General features: G+C 43.0%; 1 protein-coding gene across 1 annotated transcript in view; it reads right to left on the bottom strand.

The window, feature by feature from the left end:
- Nucleotides 1-23,280, bottom strand: part of LOC124606275 (spondin-1) — a 605,207-nt gene that overhangs the window by 579,744 nt on the left and 2,183 nt on the right. The gene's annotated exons all lie outside the window — the stretch shown is intronic.

Here is a 23,280-nt window from a genome sequence, read left to right on the forward strand (position 1 = left end):
TTCCACGCTCCGATCCGTAGAACGCCAGTTTTCTTTCTCCTGATAACGACGTCCTCCTGAGTAGTCCCCGCCCGGAGATCCGAATGGGGGACTATTTTACCTCCGGAATATTTTACCCAAGAGAACGCCATCATCATTTAATCATACAGTAAAGCTGCATGTCCTCGGGAAAAATTACGGCTGTAATTTCCTCTTGCTTTCAGCCGTTCGCAGTACCAGCACAGCAAGGCCGTTTTGGCTTCCCGTTCACAGACGCCAGCGCTCACCATTTTTTCTCGTCTCTCCCTCTCACCCAACAAAGAGGCTGGCGTACACATAAAATAATATCAACACTTAACAAGTTCAGTTTTACTTGCAGAGTCATGGAGTCCTGCTAGTGTAGTTTAACGCATAGCACTCCGGCTTATAATTGAGGGATGTGAGCAGCAACTTGTCAGAATTATGTGAGAGATCAACGAGCTACGATCTGGTACGCTAGACAGCCTGCTTCTGGTTTTTCGGGACTTTTCGCCACTTGTCTTGTCCAGTGCTGTGTAGCGTCCCTACTTCTGTCAACTTCCAGTACAACTAGATCTTGTAACAGTGGTCTTTCAATCAAGAAACTGTGCATACACCAAATTCCAGCCCATTTTGCGAACAGGCCGCTACAAGTACTCTGATAGGAAGCAAAACAAAAGTGCAGAAGCGGTTAATTTTTTGTTTTATTTAAGCAGACGAATAGATTAAGCTTGTTCACGTGGTTGTATAAGACCTGTGACCGCCGTCTGTTTAAACAAACGAAAAACGTAATTACTACATCGATTACGATATTGCCTGAAACAATAATTTTGTAATACTTCACTAAACAAATAGACCATAGTACCTGCAGAGGTCTTCAACAGTACTCAAACTTACTGATGTTCATGTTTAACATATTCAAAATAAACTTACACGACATCTTAAATTCTAACATCAAAACTCTAAAATATCATGATGATTTATACAAGGCGATTCAGCTGCGCCTACCTATGGGTTTTATGCAACCAACAACGCCTTCAAAAACGACAGGCGAGATTTTTATATTCTCTCGCTCCCTACATTCAAACTATTAGTCCTACACAAAATACGAAAAGGATTCTTTTTTAGGAAATTTAATGTATTTAAATTTTGTACTAGAATACGTTTTCGCTGAGGCCACGGTTTTCGATTATTCAAGAAAAACGCATTTGAAGTACCAAGTCTGCAGTATGCATAATTACTAGGTGCAACTTCCATGCACTCACAGTTTTAAACTAGGATGATGTAATTTTCACGTCGAAACGGTGGTCAAATATCTACGCTTACGCATTAAACACTCAATTACAAAAAGCGAAAATTCTTTAATTAAACTACTTTCACTACAAGGAAGTCATTTGTGGAGCAGGCCAGACTGTGTAAGTAACTTTATCTTGTGTTTTAAATAGCTCTGTTTTGATTACGTCTGCCTGTGCTTTGGTTCGATATCTTGTTCAACGCAACGCCGCCTTGGCGAGTGCCAATGCAAGGCACTCTGGGCTCACCTCCGCTCTTCGGTAATCACCTCAAGACCCCCTTATCACGAGGATGAACGAACCGTTGCCTCAATATCTCAGTGAGATATTATTTTTAAAATGAGCCCAGTTTACACACGAAAAGAAGGAAAATTTCGTATTTTCGTGATTGGATATTCTTCTGCATTACCCCTAATTGATTTTGTTTTACAAATCTGTACTCGCATGACAAAAAATCGTATCTTGTATCCACTGCACTTAGTAGGTTAGCTATGATGGAAGCGGGAGCAGTGGGGCAGTGAGGAACGTAGATTGTGAACACCATGTGCTGGTCACTTTCGTATTGGTTTGCTATGTGTGTTTTTATGGTTCAAATGGCTCTGAACACTATGGGACTTGACTTCTGAGGTCATCAGTCCCCTAGTACTTAGAACTACTTAAACCTAACTAACCTAAGGACATCACACACATCCATGCCCGAGGCAGGATTCGAACCTGCGACCGTAGCGGTCGCGCGGTTCCATACTGTAGCGCCTAGAACCGCTCGGCCACCCGACCGGCTGTGTTTTTACGTTTTAGTTCCTGTTCATTGCGGATTCCAGACGTAAATGGCAAACCAACGAGCTATTAAATAAAGATGCTTGAGAAATCCTGCCTGCACCGCACTCCAATGCTGACTAGTATTCCCCTCGAATTTAACCTGATGTGAGGAGTTCAGTCCACACCTCTGTTAGCTCCAACTATTTTTAAGCTAATGGTCGTGGATGAAAATATGCAAGCACTAAAATCGCATTACCGTGTCTAATACGGGAAGCTGTTGGCAATCAAAACACCTTCAAGTCAAGTCGTCCTGCAATGGGTAAACACGGGTCCAGTATTGTTTTCAAGGGAGTTTTATACCACACTTCCCGCAAAATAGTGGCAACTTCAGATAACGATAGTGCTCACCTACCCCTCTCTGCAAGGCAGGTCACAAAGGTTCAGTAATCGTGAGATCTAGTGACTTTCGTGCACAGGCGAGATGTAACAATTCATCCTCATTCTCACAAAACCAGTCGTGGAAGACGATACGAGCTGTGTAAACAAACATCAACCCTTTCATCTTGGAACAGCACCATTAGGGAACAAGCATTGTACCATGGGACGAACTTGATCACCCAAAATTGCCACATAATCCTTGGCAGAAATGTGACATTGCAAAGTAACCACGGGGCCCACCGAATACCACGATATGGTTGCCCAAAACGTCACCGAATCCCCGCCACCTTTCACTTTTGGGACGTAAACTTGGTCAGAAGTTCCAAACAGTGTGAAATAAGACTCATCCGACCAAATGACTTTCTTCCATTGTTCCATTGTCAAGGTTTTATGGCTTTGGCACCATGTTTTTGTGTTAAGGACATCTACATCGCTGATGGGTGATTTTGCAATTCCAGTTCGCTCTTCAATTCCCTGCTTACGGATCACCCTTCGTGTTCTTTTGGTGTTGATATGATTCGCGAGTACGACTGAGTTCTGCAGTGGCTTTTGCAGCTGTCCGTCTCTTGTTTTTCGACACAATCCTCTTCAATGACTGTCCGTCACGATCACTTAACACATAATTTCGTCTGTGTTGTGATTTAGCGGATGATGTTTCTCGGCTTTCCCTGTATGCGGTACAAATCTTCGATCCGGTGCCTCTTGAAACACCAGAAACTTCGGCTACTTTGGTTACGGATAACTCACCATACGATCACCAACAATTTGCTCATAGGCTTATCACTTAGCTCCAACGTAATGCACGCATAAGTACACAGAACACTGTTCTGACCAAGGTTGACAGTTGCAACGTATTGAGGACATTGCGCAGGTGCCGTCAACAAAGGAGGTGGCTTACAAAACACTCTTTCGACCTATACTTGAGTATTGCTCATCAGTGAGGGATCCGTACCCGGGTCGGGTTGACGGAGGAGATAGAGAAGATCCAAAGAACAGCGGCGCGTTTCGTCACAGCGTTATTTGCTAAGCGTGATAGCGTTACGGAGATGTTTAGCAAACTCAAGTGGCAGACTCTGCAAGACAGGGCTCTGCATGGCGGTGTAGCTTGCTCGCCAGGTTTCGAGAGGGTGCGTTTCTGGATGAGGTATCGAATATATTGCTTCCCCCTACTTATACCTCCCGAGGAGATCACGAATGTAAAATTAGAGAGATTAGAGCGCGCACGGAGGCTTTCCGGCAGTCGTTCTTCCCGCGAACCATACGCGACTGGAACAGAAATGGGAGGTATTGACAGTGGGACGTAAAGTTCCCTCCGCCACACACTGTTGGGTGGCTTGCGGAGTATAAATGTAGATGTAGATGTAGTCATAGTAAAACAGCGCAGCCTGCAGGCTTTGCTAGTATCTGCTTTTATGTTCAAGCATGTCTTTCTTGCGGTATTTCCACATTTTTGTGCAACCCTTGTACGACTGTGTGTGTGTGTGTGTGTGTGTGTGTGTGTGTGTTTATGTGCCGATTACTGATTCAGAGTTATGCAAGAATTTACAGATGCCAACACAAGATTAGTTTCCTTTAACTATAACTAAAATTTTAGCAACCAAATTATCGGGCCCTCTGGTTACTTATGACAAAAACAATAACGTATTTGAGCTACGAAAAAAGAAGTTGGGTGCTATGTGCCTTTCCAGAATTTACTGACTTAAAGCAGTACACCTATGTTAACCTGGAGCTATAAGATGTTCGCGTGAAGCAGGGACGGGTGCCGGAGGTGAGCATTTCTCAGATGATGGAGCAAGTCGAGTGCTTCTCACAATGCCTCATCAGCCTGACTTTCCAGCCTTGATCTTCAACTTTGCAGACTAATTTCGGTTTTCAAAGATCAAATGCCCTCTCTTCTTGGCTATTCTGAGTCGCAATGAGTGTTAAGATGAATGTTTCGTTACACAACTGTCTCTGTTTTATCGGCTGTATCGCGTCCCTGCAAATATTTCATATCGTGGGATCTGGTACCTACAGGAATTACTTGCAGGAATTGCTTATAACTGTCATCTTCAGTTAAGATTCTTTTATATTCTGTGCCTCTCTGCCTACGGCATGGAGTTCTAGTGAGGCCAATGGGCGCCTTAGGTATCAAGTAAATTCTAACAGGTTATAATATAGCAGGTGCCTATTATGAGTTCGTGGAGTGTTGTGCATGTATTGTTGATGACTATGACGGAGAAGGGGGTCCAATGGACGTTACTCTTTCGATGCCGTTACATATCCTCTTTCTACGAGACATTGTATTTACCTCGGGATACTTGAACGCAATCTGATGATCAGCATCTCGTTCCCGGAATATATTGGTGTAAATATTTCTTGCAACACAAGTACCCAAACCGCTTTCCCATCGACAAAAAAATAGCTGTAAAAATTCATCTCAGGAATACAATAATGTTTTGAAGAATTTTAACGTAAGATTCTATTAGAACATTAAGAGGAAAAGTCTGCTTAAAGGCTACAGCCATAATGACATTAGAATGGTTCTGATGTACTATATAAAGATGTATCGTTTGATATAAAGTCACTGTGAAGTCATTGGAGGTACAATTTCCAGTGTTTTCCGCCGAGTACGGACAGTTTCAACAAGTGAAGCTCTTCCTAAAAAGTATACTAAATTAAAAGAACTTTCTGATCTATTTCATCAGTGCAAGGTTTATTTGCAATAATTAATAAATTATCTGTTCATCATATATGCTGAATACTTTATGATTTTCTTTCATCAGCCTGATGCAGCTCGCCACTAATTCATGTCTTGTGCAACCTCTTCATCTCAGTGTACCACTTGCACCCTACGTCGTCAGTTATTTGTTCGTTGTATTCCAATCTCCGACTTCCCTCAAATATAATGGAAGTTATCCCTTACTGTTAAAACCCGAAGTACACACAATTAATGGTGCACAATATTTCTTTCATATTTCGTTCTGAACCAGCTTTCAGGTTTCTAGTCCTTTTCGCCCTGAATTTTAATTCCTCTTCTGAATCTTTCTTTTATTTGCATCATTAGTAATATACAGGGAGATTATAATTAAACTTTCAAAACGCTGTAGAAATAACACACCTGGCCAGAATGACGTCAAATTGCAACGGAATATTATCGGAGAAATGGGAAACGTATGACAAAAGAAAAGAAATAGTGTGAAATTGATCAACAGATGCCGCTGTATGTATCAGAATACATAAATGAAAACACCTGTCATGCGCACGACCCATTGAAGTTGGTATCAACACGCCGGGTACACGGCTTTTCCTCCTTTGCGATTCTGACGTTCGCCATGACTGTCTCAATGCAGGATCGCACTCTGCTTGTAAAGCTGTATTACAGGAATGATGACTGTGCAAACGTCGCTCTGCAGAAGTTCTGGACATTAAACGGTTTGAAAAATGTCGATGGTCCGATGACTGCCGTGGGTCTGCAGAAAATTATTCGGAAATTCTAAAAGACGGATACCTTTGGTGTGCAACCTGGTAGAGGGAGCAAACGAATCGATTCGACGTCAGTGGAAGCAGTGGCCACAGCAGTGCAGGAGAAGACGAGTGGTGGTGTGCAAACTTGTGGTGCACGGAGAATTGCCCGGACATTGGACATACCCGTGAGCACGGTGCATAAATTCCTACGAAACACCCTTCTTTGCTACATATTCAAAACTACCCATGTGCACGAGTTGCTTCATGTTGATCTGCCAGCAAGAGAGTCCTTTGTTTTATGATTTCTTGCTCGCATGGAAGTGGACAATGATTGGCCATGGAAGATTTTGTGGAGAGACAAAGCCCACTTTCATCTGACAGGATATGTCAATACACAGAATTGTCGAATATGGGCAATGGAAAATCCACATACAAATCAACCAATACCACTTCATCCTGAAAAGATCACTGTGTGATGCAGGTTTACGGCATCATTTATCGTAGGGCCATATTTTCTCGAAGAGACAGGTGCTTCCGGTCCTGTTACCTGTACCGTCTCTGAAAAGCGCTATGAGTGTCTGTTGCGCGACCACATCATTCCAGCTCTCCAACAGCGTGGCTGTGTGGATGGGACCATTTTTATGGAACATGGCGCACCTTTGCACATTGAAAATCCAGTTCAGCAGCTGGTGAAGTGCCATTTCGGAAATACTAGAATTATGAGCAGCCATTACCCTACAGCCTGGCCGTCCCAATCACCTGATCTTAATCCGTGTGACTTCTGGCTGTGGGGCCTATCTGATAGATGCTGTGTTAAGCGTTCCTATTGCAAACTTAGCTGCATTGAAGGGACGCATTGCGCAACACATTCTGAACGTGACCCCGGAAACATTCGATCAGTTATGCTGTTTCTCTATTTCAACTTATTGCAGAAAACTATGGACAGCATATTGAACATGTTTTGCGCCAGTCGCACGGAAATTAATAATCCGATTTGATTTTGATTGGTGCTTTTTAAGCGGTTTTTTGCCTCCGGACAATTAAAAACCTATGTGATTCATACTTTTTATGCGGTTTTTGGCCTCAGTGCAACTAGAAACCGATTTCTCCCATCCGATGTGATATTACCTGGCCGTGGTGGATGGGCGTATGTAACTAAGAGTATCACACCTGTACACCCATGCACACTGAATAGTACAGTTTGTTTAACGTCAAACGTTCACCTTAGGCATTGTTGTATGACTCATTTGTCATTTGTAGTCGACCACTATTAAATTATGAAGCTTACATCGCCATTTGTTGCTACATTTTGTAATTATTTACTTTTCTTCTGTCATATGTTTTCCCTTCTCCGATAATATTGCGTTGCAATTTGACATCATTCTGACCAGTGGTGTTATTTTAACAGCGGTTTGAAAGTTTAATTATAATCACCCTATACAATGAACAATAGGACTGAGACTGCATCCCTGTCTTATACCCTTTGTTATGTGAGCACTCCTTTCTTCCTCTTCTATTCTTATTTTTCTATCCTTATTCTCGTTTATATTGTATATTATCTGTCTTTCGTTCTAGTTTATGCCAGTTTTCTTGAGAATTTCGAAAATCTTGCACCATTTTAAACTGTCGAACGTTTTTTCTAGGCCGATAAATCCTAAATACTTGTTTAGATTTTTCTTAAGCCTTGCTGCCATGATCAGTAGCAACGTTAGAGCTGCCTCTTTGGTGTCTTTCTTTACCTTTCCGAAAGTCAAACACCATCATCTAATAGATCCTCAATTTTCTTTTCCATTCTTCGTCAACAAGTTGGATGGATGTGCTTATGTCGTGGTTCTTCTTCCTTCTGGCCTTTTTGTGATCAGTAATGTACTTTTTCCTCCAACAGTCCAATGTTCCTACAACTGAACAAAATATATGGAGTACTAACACTTAATATGCTAAGACTGTTTCAGTGTCACTCTTCATTACGGAGCTGATGTAGCCCTTTAATGTTCATTCGGCGTCCTTAGTGAAGTAGTCAGAGGGCTTAAAGCGTTTCCAGTGAGCTTTCGCTGCAGCTCCAGTTGCTCGTTGCGCGGATTGGAGCCTTGTCCCTTCCATCGTGAGCTACGGTGCGGGAACACAAAACCCAGCAGAGTGTCTAATTTAGACGCTGCCTTGCAGAAGAACGCATTGAGCTCAACATTTCCGAGTACTTCATCGCTAACGAAATATACTCTGCTACGCCAGCTATACTTCTTGCGCTCTACGAACTCTCCTCTTTACCGCATTAGACCAGAAGTGGTGAATTTAAGATGGATTGTACATAGATACGTTTATTACGTGAGGCTCTCTGACCTTGTCACTAACCTTGTTTCAGTATGTATTTCCAAAGTATTTCATTTGTAGCCACTAACCCAATAATCTAACGGTTTCAGAAGTATTTGGAATAAGTTAAGTACTAGGCGAGTAGTTTCGCCCTGTGCATTCCCACATCCAGAGTTAAACGTGTAAAATTACCTTTTGTATTCTGTAGAAATGGGCCCTGTTCCCTTGCGAGAACATTGTGGACTTTTATTTGAGACAACCTCTGCTATACGTAACCTCTTTAGAGAGTGATCGCTTGAACGTTGGTCATTAGAAGCTACTGTCATCCGAGATTTCATCTGTAATATACCGGAATCCGGTTTAAACAATACTTATTTAGAGTAACAAATCCGAATTTTTCTCCATGGCTGTCTCTTATGACTTCATTTACGATTTAAATCACAAACATGGGTTTTAAAGACACGCAGTATTAGCGTAACGTATCTTGATAGTAATGTTATTCATCGTTGACTTTATTTAAACTGTCTCAGGAGTATCTGTGATGTGCATGTTGTTTTACGTTCCTGATGTCTTTATGGTGTCCATGATTTATCTCAACTTACTAATAAATTATTAATCTCAAATAAATTAAAGTAGCATAGTAAGCGTAAAAGAAAAAAAATAGTAAGGAGTTCAAGAACTCCATCGTAGCCGGTCCCAGATCACATCGAGAAAACTTACCAGTTGATAATGCACCAGCTCAACAGGGTACAATGCCGAATATTATGATTCAGTAGTTTATGATATGAAGATGATCGTTAATCGGTCTAATCTTGTTACAGAATAAAACTATTTGGTGAATATGTTCGAGAATAAGCATTTTTGAAAATTTACTATTTACGGTAGTCTTTATTGTGGAAATGTCTCGTAGTTCGCGAAATTACCTTACATATCGACAAGACTAACAGCGGTGGGCTTGAGAAAGTTCTGCCTTCCTTTACTTTTTTTTCTGTGCACGTTTCATTAAGAAGATGAAGCATGATAAGCACACTGTCGGCACTGATTCATAGATACGACATGCTAGATCAACTAGGAAAAATTAAGACAAGGCGAATGATCTTTTTGAATCGTCCTGTAACCTGCTGAAACCGTGGAAAACCAATGTTGGGAATTAGGACTTCGCTTCTCGAGAATACCAGTCCAGAAACCTAGCCACACGACTGTGCTCGGTGCAAATTTAAGGATGAACGAGAATGTCTTAGTAGCCGAACCAAGTCTCATAGAATCGAGGACTATCTTCGTACTTGCTTTTAGTCCGCTCTTGATAAAGAAGGCTGAAAATTTTCATGATTGTTAAATCTGTTGCACAACAAGAACTATAAAAAGCTAATTATTCATCCAACCTTAAATAATATCTTTTCTGGACAGTCTTCACTTCCAGAATGACAGCTGCACCAAACAGTGAGTTTCAACTGAAATGAAACTTTCTGACAGCTAAATAATGTGTGTTACATTGTGACTCGAACTCGAGTCCTTACATTTCACGAGTTAAGTTAATCTCTAAGGACGTCATCCATATCTTTTTCATAATAACGTTGCCAGCAAAGTGTACGAATATGAATCACTATCAAGCATAAACGGGAGTGGTCCAGTAAGCAAGGTAAAAAAAGTTCTCTCTTGTAAATATCCAGTGAGAATTATGTTACTAACATATGTCTATATAGCTTTTAAATTCTACCGGGGACGAAGGTAGCGGTGCCGTTGCGCTTAAAAATATTTTTTCACGATGAAATGGTTGAGAGATACAATTCATGGTAGGTGAATGTAGTGCGGAGTGCACGAAGGGTTTTGTCTTTCATTGCCGAAGAGAGGAACTCAACGGAGTGAGTTAATGTCACGAAAGCAGTTCCTAGAAATTTGATAAAAGCAGAATAGATGTTCGAGACGAGCAAAGATCAGGGCACTAAACAAGTTCACCTCAGGTGGTAACACTGTACTGAGTCGGTTGGTTGATTAAATTCGATCGTCAGATTCACGTGAGTGTACTCGAACACAACGCAACACCTTCATTGTATATCGTGCCCACATTGGGCTACCGGAAGACGTGCCCTTGCAGGATACGACTATTAACTCTCAAACGAAAATAAAGCCAAGCGAATGGGGTTCTCTCTCGAGCACTTAATGAAGTATTAGACGGAGGGTGTCCAGTTGCTGCGCTACGTTGTCTTGGGTGACGAAAGGTTTATGCATCCTGTTACAGATGAGACGAGGAAGCATTATTGTCATTGGGACACCACTTGTCTCAAATCTTCAGTATCAGCGAGGAAAGCTGTGGCCACACATGGTTCAAATGGCTCTGAGCACTATGCGACTTAAGTTCTGAGGTCACCAGTCGCCTAGAACTTAGAACTAATTAAACCTAACTAACCTAAGGGCATCACACACATCCATGCCCGAAGCAGGATTCGAACCTGCGACCGTAGCGGTCGCTCGGCTCCAGACTGTAACGCCTAGAACCGCACGGCCACTCCGGCCGGCCTATGGCCACACTCTTCTGGGCTACGGTGGTTTGCTATTGGTTGATTTCCGTGAATGCTGCCAGTTATATCTCCCTGGAGAGATTCTAGAAGGCGATTCGCCGGAGACGAGCGGGATATCTTTCGAAAGGTGTTGTGTTGTTGCTCGACATATTTTGACAATTTACGGCCTCTGTTATGTATGGTTTGTTCCGATGATAATAATAATAATAATAATGGCGTGTGACTAGGGCCTCCCGTCGGGTAGACCGCTCGCCTGGTGCAAGTCTTTCGATTTGACGCCACTTCGGCGACTTGCGCGTCGATGGGGATGAAATGATGATGATTAGAACAACACAACACCGAGTCCCTGAGCGGAGAAAATCTCCGCCCCATCCGGGAATCGAACCCGGGCCCTTAGGATGATAGTCTGTCGCGCTGACCACTCAGCTACCGGTTCAAACGGTCCAAATGGCTCTGAGCACTATGGGACTTAACATCTGTGGTCATTAGTCCCCTAGAACTTAGAACTACTCAAACCTAACTAACCTAAGGACATCACGCACATCCATGCCCGAGGCAGGATTCGAACCTGCGACCGTAGCGGTCAGCTACCGGGGGCGGACGTTTGTTTCGATGTTTCCGTTGGACTCCTCCATTCGGCCTGTATCTGTAGCACCAAGTCATTTTTATCTCTCTGGACCATTAAAGAAGCACATTTCACGTCTCCATATCCGATGCCGACGCACAGGACGTGGAGCTAAGTGGCTCCTAGAGCTGGACCCTGATTTATTTTATATTGATCTCGATAAAAAAAAAATGTTCAAATGTGTGTGAAATCTTATGGGACTTAACTGCTAAGGTCATCAGTCCCTAAGCCTACACACCACTTAACCTAAATTATCCTAAGGACAAACACACACCCATGCCCGAGGGAGGACTCGAACCTCCGCCGCGACCAGCTGCACAGTCCATGACTGCAGCACCTCAGACCGCTCGACTAAACCCGCGCGGCTGATTTCGACAGAATGGTTTACTAATGGATCAGTCGCTTGGACGTATCTTACTTACTGAATTATCTTTGTACTTTCAATCTGTCAGCGACTGCTCTCTTGTTCGTTCTTGAGCAGACAGTCAAAAAAACTGCATGTAGCATAGTCTATTGTTAACCCATCTTCCAAATGTAGGTCATTAGATGTCGAGTACTACACTACTGTTTGTAAAAAGTGAAACACTCAGAATCATTGGTCAGCAAAACGCCGCAATAAGGGAACGTGTAGAACAGCAGAACCGTAACAAGTGATTTTAATGGCAGAGGTGGCGCGCACGTAGCCCAACAACGCCCGCTTTTGTGTGACCGGACAGTTTAGCGTTACGCAACGCTCAGTAGGTGCGGAGGTGCTATACGAGGTGGAAACGTGCAACCAAATGGAACTATGCCTTGCCGACTTCACAGCGTGGAATATCGGCATTTAAGTACGTTCGAACGGGGCAGAGTGATTGGTCTCTGGGAGGCGGATCTGTCGCTCCGTGATACTGAGGCTCGTTCGGGGCACGCTGCTTCAACAGTGAAGCGTATGTGGAACCAGTGGAGAGAAGAGGGCCGTTTACAGCGCCGACAGTGCACTGGACTGCACAATGTGGCCACAGCGCGAGATGATCTCAGTGTTGTCCGCTTGGCCGTAACCTACAGAACAGCAACGTTGGTGCAGTGTTGGAGCGCTTTAACGAGTGTGGGCATGACTGCGTCGACGTTTCGATGCCGTGGGCTCGACTGTGCACGCGTGCCATTGCGTTGGCATTCATTAACCAGGACCCACCAACGCCGCTTCTGAAATGGCACGTGATCGCCGAAACTGACGTGCTAAGTAGCAAAATGTAGTTTTCAGATAAGACCGGCTTCAACTTATTCTTCACTGATGGTCTCATACGCTTTCGACGCCGCCGTGGCGAAAGAAACGGGCAGACCGTATCACCGAGTGGCATAACGGACAAACGCCAAATGAGGCGTCATTGCCTATAGCACGTGATCACGCCTCCTACTTCCTGAGGCCAATCTGAACACCTACCGCTTCATCAGGTAAGTTTCACAGCCCGAGACGTTGCCCCTCCTGCAGGCCGTTCCATATGCCATATTTCAGCAGGAGAACGCCAGACCGCATGTCGCGAGGAATGTGCAAGTCTTCTGCGAAGAACGACGGGTACCACTGCTTCCCTGGCCTGCCCATTGGCCACACATGTCAGCTTCTAACATGTTTGGGATGTGGCGGGTCGGCAGCTTGTTCGTTCAGGTCCTCTTGCAGCCACAATTGATGCCTTCTGGACGCGCCTACATCTACATCTACATACATACTCCGCAATCCAGCATACGGTGTGTGGCGGAGGGTACCTCGTACCACAACTAGCATCCACTCTCCCTGTTCCATTCCCAAACAGAAAGAGGGAAAAACGACTGCCTATATGCCTCTGTACGAGCCCTAATCTCTCTTATCTTATCTTTGTGGTCTTTCCGCGAAATGTAAGTTGGCGGCAGTAAAATTGTACCGCAGTCAGCCTCAAATGCTGGTTCTCTAAATTTCCTCAGTAGCGATTCAAGAAAAGAACGCCTCCTTTCCTCTAGAGACGCCCACCCGAGTTTCTGAAGCATTTCCGTAACACTCGCGCTATGATCAAACCTACCAGTAACAAATCTAGCAGGCCGCCTCTGAATTGCTTCTATGTCCTCCCTCAATCCGACCTGATAGGGATCCCAAACGCTCGAGCAGTACTCAAGAATAGGTCGTTTTAGTGCTTTATAAGCTGTCTCCTTTACAGATGAACCACATCTTCCCAAAATTCTACCAATGAACCGAAGGCGACTATCCGCCTTCCCCACAACTGCCATTACATGCTTGTCCCACTTCATATCGCTCTGCAATGTTACGCCCAAATATTTAATCGACGTGACTGTGTCAAGCGCTATACTACTAATGAAGTATTCAGACATTACAGGATTCTTTTTCCTATTCATCTGCATTAATTTACATTTATCTATATTCATAGTTAGCTGCCATTCTCTACACCTCTTTACACGAATCACAAATCCTGTCCAAGTTATCTTGTATCCTGCTACAGTCACTCAACGACGACACCTTCCCGTACACCACAGCATCATCAGGAAACAGCCGCACATTGCTATCCACCCTATCCAAAAGATCATTTATGTAGATAGAAAACAACAGCGGACCTACCACACTTCCCTGGGGCACTCCAGATGATACCCTCACCTCTGATGAACACTCACCATGCAGGACAACGTACTGGGTTCTATTACTTAAGAAGTCTTCGAGCCACTCACATACTTGGGAACCAATCCCATATGCTCGTTCCTTAGTTAGGAGTCTAGAGTGGGGCACCGAGTCAAACGCTTTCCGGAGGTCAAGGAATATGGCATCCGTCTTATACCCTACAAACGCGCGACAGTGTATTCTTCAGCAGCGTATTCAGGCGCTCTTTGATTCCATGCAACGACATCTAGCGGCTCTGATTGCAGCACTTGGTGGCGCTGCTACGTACTGAACCTCCACTCTCACATGCACGTACAGGTCTGTAATGCCAATCATTCGTGGAGTGCCATGTCCCTAATCCACGGAAGAAATTTCGTTGTGATCACATCTCTTGGCCATGCTGTTTCACATAGTCCAAACAGTAGTGTATTTGAATTAGCACTAGGACAACAAACTGTTACGGCGTCAAGTCAAGCGCCAGCACGCTAGTCGGGAACGAGAGAGGAGAGAGAGCTGTGAAGAAGACGTCAGCCAATTGCAGGCTGACCGACCCCTCTCCAGGACGACAACGCGACAGCAGCGGCCTCTATGTGAAGACAAAATAAGCGCCGCGCCCTGCTGGCTGCGGCCTAGTTCTACAGCAGCATCAAGATTAGGCACTTTTATAGCATCTGAAGCGTAGCGCCGTATACCGATCCTGCCTTGGAGGCGGTTAAGTGGGAGATGTCTCTCAGAGCTGGATAGTGACAGATGGTGACGCGAGACTGGACGCGCACGTAGTTTATGTATCAGCCGATAGAGGACAATATTGGATAGGGGACTGATTTAGTTTCGATTGTGCCCACTAGAGTGCACTAAAGTAATAGAATGTTTTTCATAAACTGTTCTAGTATTTTCATGAATTGTTGTTATGTCTTTTTGTGCAGGTAAAATGTTATAAATGTGTTTTAGCAGTATGAATGATGCATGAGTGTGGTTTAAGGTTAATATGAAGATAATTGTTTAACGAGTTATGTAGTGGGATTTAGTGTGGGAACATTTCGAAGAAATATGGATGTGGACTAAGAGGATTTTTGTAGAATAGTCGATTTGTAAAGTAAGTTTATGGTAAAGGAATAGTTAATTCAGGTATAAATAACAATAGTATATAACTTTATGCATAAACAAAACTTCAGTATATTAGATAATTACGTCGGTAAAAAGTGCAGTCGCTAGATTTACTATTTTGCGATTAGTTATTTATGAAAAGCGCGGACTGACGCGGGAGAATGTTGTATTGCTATTGGCTGTTGAGTAAACTGACCAATGGTAAAGCAATATTCTTCGCGCGCCTTTCTCTGCTGGTAGAGAAGACTTAAGTATTCTAGAGAGGAGTCGGAGCCTAGCCATGAAACAGTTCGGACGTGTGTAGTAGTAGTTCCGATGGAAATTATAAGTTGCCGGATCTAGCAGTCTTTCATACATCAAAAGTGTTGTAAAGTGACGGCATAATTATTCCGATGGGTGTGTAGAAATTTCGGAATTTTTAAGTGAATTTTGTGACGAGAAAAGACATAAATTCCGCGTGGTGTATTGAGCAGGTCTGTGTCTAAAAACTGTGAATGCATTAGGTACCGACAGACTTAATATTTGGCGAGCATTCTCAACCAAAAACAATCCGTATTTTTCGGCCGGCCGAAGTGGCCGTGCGGTTAAAGGCGCTGCAGTCTGGAACCGCAAGACCGCTACGGTCGCAGGTTCGAATCCTGCCTCGGGCATGGATGTTTGTGATGTCCTTAGGTTAGTTAGGTTTAACTAGTTCTGAGTTCTAGGGGACTAATGACCTCAGCAGTTGAGTCCCATAGTGCTCAGAGCCATTTGAACCATTTTTTTGAATCCGTATTTTTGAAGCTATTACGTTTTCGGGAAATGCAACACCATAAACTTGCTAATGTAGTGAAAGGGATTGTGAGTGACTGTGTTGAGACTAGCATGGGCTTGGCAGTGATACCTGTTGACCTAAGTTTCAGAATATATTAATTAAGGACAGAATTTCCAACCTTTCATTTCGTGTGAAAACTTTTTCCCGGATCGTAGATTAGTGACTTTAATTGCAGCCTGGTTCACGTCGAAGTACAGTAGGTTTTTCTCGCCTTCCCTACTGATGATATGCTGACATAATGTTCACAGGTAGGTGCAGGTTCGTCGTAAAGGGACGGAAAGAACCGCGCCGCCGCACAGCGACTTAAGAATGGTATACACAGAAGAGCTTTCTTATTTTGCATGTCGCCCTTTGCTTACGACTCAGATATGTAATTCTCAAAGTTAAGTTTGTCATGTACTTTTCGTAATAAAACTCATTAATACGATTTGCTTAAATTGCTGTCTAACGATCCTAGACACCCCATATTCAACGACTAGGGAGAATTTAATACAAACCACACTGTCCTAGAATGTGCGCATCTAGAAAACTTCCTTGCAGCTTAAAACTGTGTGCTGGACCAGCAGTCTTGCAGGTAGGGGATGAGATATTGACGAAAGTAAAGCTGTGATGGCGGATCGTGAGTTACGCTCGGCTTCCTCCATTGGCAGAGCACTTGACTTCGAAAGGCAAAGTTCCGAGTTCGGGTCTCAGTCCGGCACACAGTTTCAATCCGCCAGGAATTTTCTAATAGGCTACTTTAAGGAACTGTTCCAACAGTCTCTTTTAATGATTAAGAGAAGCAACTGAAGACTTAAATGAGGGTAACTGGACAGGGATTTGAATTCTGTTCTTCCCTAATGTGATCAACTGCCTTAACCAAGGTACCTTGTAGCTCAGGCCCTGTACTAATTTCACAATAACTGGCCTAAACCTACAGATGTGTCATTATTATTAATTTGTGGTGAAGAAGCGTTGACAGTGTCGCTGCTAAATTTCGTACGATAAGACTAACCAGGTGTACGTACTACTGTAATCGATACACCAAGCTTTAAATTCTTAAAGGGGTAATCGCCCGCTTCAACGATACAGCTTTATCATTAATACTCCAATTCCAATCAAATATATGTAGTATAATGCCATTTTAATAATTAATGTATCCATCACGTACCGAATGATGCTGTGCGTATTTGACATGATCCGGTATTAAAGTAGGTAATGACCATTATCTCCCGGTTCATAAAACACAGAATATATGTTAAACTGTGGCATTCGCTTGATAAATGCACTGCTTCGTCACATAAATTAAGTGCTTCGCAACAGCGGTGAAGAACTTTTCTAGCTATAAGATTTATGAAACTTCGGAAGTTTTCAACGAAATGAAGTGCATATTTAAAATACATTCACAGACAGTTTATGATGGAGGCACGCAGAGAAGGGCATAAATATGAGCCGCGCTAATGGCACGCAATTACACAGTTGCACTGTTCCTAATCGTAATTCTGCCGGCTGCAGAGAGGGAGTGATTCTGTGTTCAGAACGGATACTGTGACTAAGTTCGCCTTGAACTGATAAAATTATTTATTTATAAAATCCGATTAAAATTTTGGCCTTAAGCAGTTTGAAAGTGCATCGCAGATTAAAGACCACGGCTACAATAGCGGATTTTATAAATCTATAATTTTAACAGTCTGGTACATCTGACATATAAACATTTAGGTAATGCTATGACACAAATAGACCAGAAAAAATACAATTTCTACTCGTTCACACACAGTGTAACAATAAAGATATATTACAGACAGAGCGCTAGCAGCAATGGGCATGAGGCGAGAGGCTAAAGATTTTGAAAGAGGAACTTCATAAAACACAAGTAATGATGATAGGACGAAAGAAAGAAGGGTAACTGGGAGAAGATGACATCATTGGCTTTATTTTTTAACGGAGATAAAACTGGCCGTACTCGTAATTATTTTCGAGGGGGGGGGGGGGGGGTGAGAGGGACGAGGCGGAGGAGTAAAATTATGTGGCAGATAGAAGACACTGCATCACCTCTTCTTAATAGCAACAGAGCATTGAATTTTGTAAGAAAGAAGAGGAACCCCTTTTGTACGCATTGTAACGGTCACTCTAAACTTGCAGTAAGCTTAAGACCAAACACCCAACAATACTTGATTATAACAGCAGCTGCGGAAGGTGAAAAATAAAAAAAAAACATAGGTATTGACTCGCCTGAAATATAAGAAAAAATTTATTATATCAACGCATGTCTGTGTCAAGCCAAGAACTTGTGATGAATCTCTAATTTTTATCGCTATAAAACTAATGCATGTATTACTCCATCTTCTCTGAGATCGGTCGGAATATTCTCTAACCTTAGGTTTTCAACAGCAGCCTTTTCACAGAAGCTGATCGCGGATGTGTGATCCATTTCTTTTGTAGCTTTGTATTTGTCAAAGCCTGTTTCCTATTTTGCGTTAAACTGTCGTATCAACATCTTTGACTTGTTCCTACAACATGCCATAAGAATCTTACTCCCGATCTTCCTCTTATTTACTTATTTTGCTGTGTCAAAATCCATGTCGCACTACAACAGCTATAACAGCCGCAGTTTTCACGTTATATTCTGATTTCTTCGTATATTTCCAGAAAGGAACTGTTGTTGCATATCGTGAATAGTATCTTCAAAGTTGGCAGTAAAACCATGTATAATAGGTACAACGCAAACAACAAAATCATTTTTCCACTAATCACTATTTTGACAGACTCCAAATTTTTTCCATGTATAAGTATTGGCCTATATAACACGGCTTTACTGTGAAGCGGGCGTTAGAAAAACTGAATGAATCTATTTTTTTAAAGGTTTGATGGTATTTATTCTGGTTCGCGGAACAAATTACGTAACATGATGAATGAGGAAAAAAGAAAGGCTCGGTGGCACGCATATTATGCACATTGAGGTAATATCGAGGGCTTCCACGAAGAGTGAACCACAGGGCCCTCTTTGCAGAAGTATAGATTAGAAGCAAACGTGTATTTACGAAATTGAGATGAAGACTAGACGTTTCGGTGCCAACTCAGATTTTCGATTCTATGAATGCTAAATGTTCAATTGAAAAAGAGAGAGCAAAGAATGAATAAACTTCACACCTTCCAAATTATTGATACTACTCTCTGGGACAGCGTGTATACTAACGGTTATGAAAATTGGCTGAAGCCGACAACAACCTCAATGTTTTCGAACTTGGTTCATTTGCATGAGAGACACTCAAATGAAAACAAGACAGATGGAAAAAAGTAAGTAAGCTGTTCATTATTTCAAAGGTAGTCGCCATAACTGTTCATAAATTTATCCCATTGCGAGACAAGACGGTCAATGTATTCGTGGAAAAATGTTTGCGGTTGTCATGGAATCATGATAGCAACCAGGCGTGCACCCGTCCGAGGAAAATCAGCGGTCACGAATATCTTTCTTCAGGGCTCCTAAAATATGAAACTCGCATGGAAAGATTTGGGACAGGTGGGGCTCCCCAACGAAACTTTTGCAACGAAAGGGCAACAACCTTGAAACGCGGGGTTGTTTAGAACACGTTGCTGAAGTTTCGCTGGGAAGCCCTTACACATCCACCATACAGTCCCGATCCCTCCCCAAGCGATTTACGTATTTTTGGAGGCATGACGAAAGACATTTGTGGCCGTCGATTTGCTTCGGACAAAGAGGTGAACCCCCGGGTACATTCATGATTCTATAGCAACAGCAAACTTTTTCCATGAAGGCACTGACCGTTTTACTCACAGTGGGATAAATATATTAACAGTTATGGCGATTACTTTTGAAATAATACACTGTTTACTTACTTTTTTGCATCTCCCTCGTTTTCATTTGACTGTCCCGTATATATCAGTGTAACAGATATAAGTTTGTGGAACGATTTCGCACACGAACATACGACAACACCATCTCTTTTGTGTGCGGAAAGACCGGTGCGATACTATTCTGTCAGCGAACAATCGTCAGAGAGGAAACGTGAAAACGAATACCAAGACTACTCATAGACGTCAAAGAACGCAGTATCAACATGCTATTCATTTCGAATGCGACACGGCGAGACACCGCGACATTTTGCGTCGTTCATACCATGGTGCAACTATAGCAGTGCGTATGAGGAATCAGTGAGTAGAACAGACTCGTACTTACTGATGATCGTCTGATGGAATCACGCAGTGTGACCACCACACCGTCCACGTTGTCCTAGTGGGGCCTTTGGGGAAACAAGGTTTTAAATCCCTTTCAACGATCCAGTTTAGGTTTTCAGTTATTACTCTAAATCGCGTAAGTCAATTCCGTGTTAGTTCCTTCGATAACATACTACTTCGTTCCCCATCGTCCTTCAGTATGAGCTTGTGCCACGTTATCGAATGACCTCGATGGTGTCTTCCTTCTTTCCTTCCTGAATAACTGGCTTCACAGTCTAATCCACAGTTCGGCTCGATATTCGTCGTTAGATGTCCGCTGCTAGTTTGAGTGTCAAAATACGTTGATTTTGGACAAGTTCCGTCTGCTTGTGTGTGCTATGCTGGGGGTCCCATTGGATACAACATGCGACTTTTACTTCTGCTTATTGAAGGCAACTCATAATGCAGTCAGAGCATCATGTGCCCTTTTATACACTGGAGCAGCAACGAAACTGGTATAGACATGTGCATTCAAACACAGACATACGTAAACAGGTAGAATACGGCGCTGCGGTCGGCATTGCCTATGCAAGACAACAAGTGTCTGGCGCATTGTTAGACCTGTTACTGCTGCTACAATAGAAAGTTATCAAGATTTACGTGAAGTTGAGCGCGGTGTTAAAATCGATGCACGAGCGATGGGCCATACAGTCTCCGAGATAGCGATGAAGTGGGGGTTTCCCCTTACGACCATCTCACGAATGTGCCGTGAATATCAGGAATCTGGTAAAACATCAAATTCCCGACATCGCTGCGGCTGGAAAAACCTACTGCAAGAACGGGACCAAAGACGACTGAAGAGAATCGTTCAACATGACAGAAGTGCAACCTATCCGCAAATTGCTGCAGATTTCAATGCTGGGCAATCAACAAGTGTCAGCGTGCGAACCATTCAACGAAACATCATCGACAAGGGCTTTCGGAGCCGAAGGCCCACTCGTGTACCCTTGATGACTGCAGGACACAAATCTTTACGCCTCGCCTGGGCCTGTCAACACCGACATTGGACTGTTGATGACTGGAAACATGTTGCGAGGTTGGACGAGTCTCGTTTCAATTTTTATCGAGCGGCTAGATGTGTACGGGTATGGAGACAACCTCATGAATCCAGGGACCCTGCCTGTCAGCACGGTATTGTTCAAGCTGTGGAAGCTCTGTAGTGGCGTGGAGTGTGTGCAGTTGGAGTGATATGGGACCCTTGATACGTTAGATACGACTCTGACAGATGACACGTACGTAAGAATCCTGTCTGATCACCTGCATCCATTCATGTCCATTGTGTATTCCGACGGACTTGGGCAATTCCAGCAGGACAATGCGACGCCCCACAAATCCAGAATTGCTACAGAGTGGCTCAAGGAACATTCTTCTGAGTTTAAACACTACCGCTGGCCTCCAAACTTCCCAGACATGAACTTTATTGATCGTATCTGGGCTGCCATGCAACGTGCTGTTCAGAAAAGATCCCCACTCCCTCGTACTGTTACGGATTTATGGACAGCCCTGTATGATTCATGGTGTCAATTCCCGCCAGCACTGCTTCAGACATTAGTCGAGTCCATGCCACGTCTTGTTGCTACACTTCTGCGTACTCGCGGGGGCGCTACACAATATTAGGGAGGCGTACTAATTTCTTTGGCTCTTCAGTGTACAATCTCGCCTATTTGAGGATGATCTGAGTTAAGCATCGTCGGGTTAAGTGAAAGCGTAATTCTATTTTACATCGTGTTAGATTTGGTGATGTTTAAGTCGTGAGAGTTTGTAGGAATTATAGTTATACGTAAGGGTTGAATCAGTTGCAATACACATGTACTTCTCAAACTCAAGATCGACTCCTGTGTTCGCAGGCTATATGTGGCGATAAATGTGTAAGCTGTCTTTGAGGCACGGCGTCTAGCACTGCTCCCCTACCTCAAAGTTCGCTCTGACTGTTCCACATGGAAGATACCGTTCGGCAGGAACTTGTTCGATGGTCCTGTAGTTATCCCTGTTGCTGGCTTGAGGACTCGCGCAAATGCTGCGTGGAAGAATATTCCCCAGGGGCCTCTCTTATTCCATGACAAGATGTCCACAGTCTTTGACTGCACAATGAGCGAGATCTAACCAAAATTGTTTCTCTAAGCAGTGTTCAGCTGCTCCCAAACATTTGAAAAAAGTCATTATTTAACCACCACTAAGAAAATGCTGCAAAGATACAGTCTTTACTTGAATTTGTTTCGATGGAACGTCATATTCAGTCGACCTATACATAGAAACATACTGTACAGTAAAATTTTCAAAAAAAAAATAATAAAGTTATAATTTCATCAAACGCTTACAATAAAGATGCTCTACAGTCCAAAACCATAAACAACTTATTGTTGCGCACAGGAAACCATCCCATTTCTGTCATCTTGTACGTTTGCGTCGAGGCGTCTCCAATTGCAGGCTACATATCACAGCAACATATACATCAAACATTTACTGACACTTGCATGAGAAACATAGCATATATTCCAGTTAAGGCTAATACAGAATTCTCATAGATGGGAAAGTAATCAGTAAGTAAAGCAACTGAATATATTTATTTCGTAATGGATGAATTTGTTAAAAGGAACTTTCCATGTATTTTACAGAAGTTTTAATGTTTCATGTGCCTCACGCCTAACTAAACGGCTAAGAAAACTTACACGTGGAAACTAGTTCAGCAAAATCCTTGTCTACGAAGAACACTAACGAGTTCGCTGTCTGCTGTTGCGTCTGATGTACTGGCTAGCCTTTATTGAAGCGCCCTGCTAATGTCGTATATTGTCAGAGAATCAGTGTTTTGACCTAAAAACCCGTTTTTTTCCTTTTAGTTCCATAATTATGCTCACTACGCTGAGCGCACTTAATTTCTGTCTCCGAGTAAGGAAAACTAATTAACGGTACCAGGTACTGAACTTCTGTACTGCGTATGATAACCAAACGTATTCGTCATTCGCCCACACTTGTTTATCTTAGTTTGGTTACATGATGCTTCAGTTCAGTCGGAGGAGGTACTTTTTGCCCAAAAACGAGTGATTGGAGCGATGTGTGTAGCTGATTAGTGAAACCCTTTATTTCGAATTTCACATTCTCATTACGCTGCTTCATCTATAACAATCATCATGAGTAACACTTTC

The sequence above is a fragment of the Schistocerca americana genome, chromosome 3 (assembly GCF_021461395.2).
Source record: "Schistocerca americana isolate TAMUIC-IGC-003095 chromosome 3, iqSchAmer2.1, whole genome shotgun sequence".
In the NCBI taxonomy this organism is placed as follows: Eukaryota; Metazoa; Arthropoda; class Insecta; order Orthoptera; family Acrididae; genus Schistocerca; species Schistocerca americana.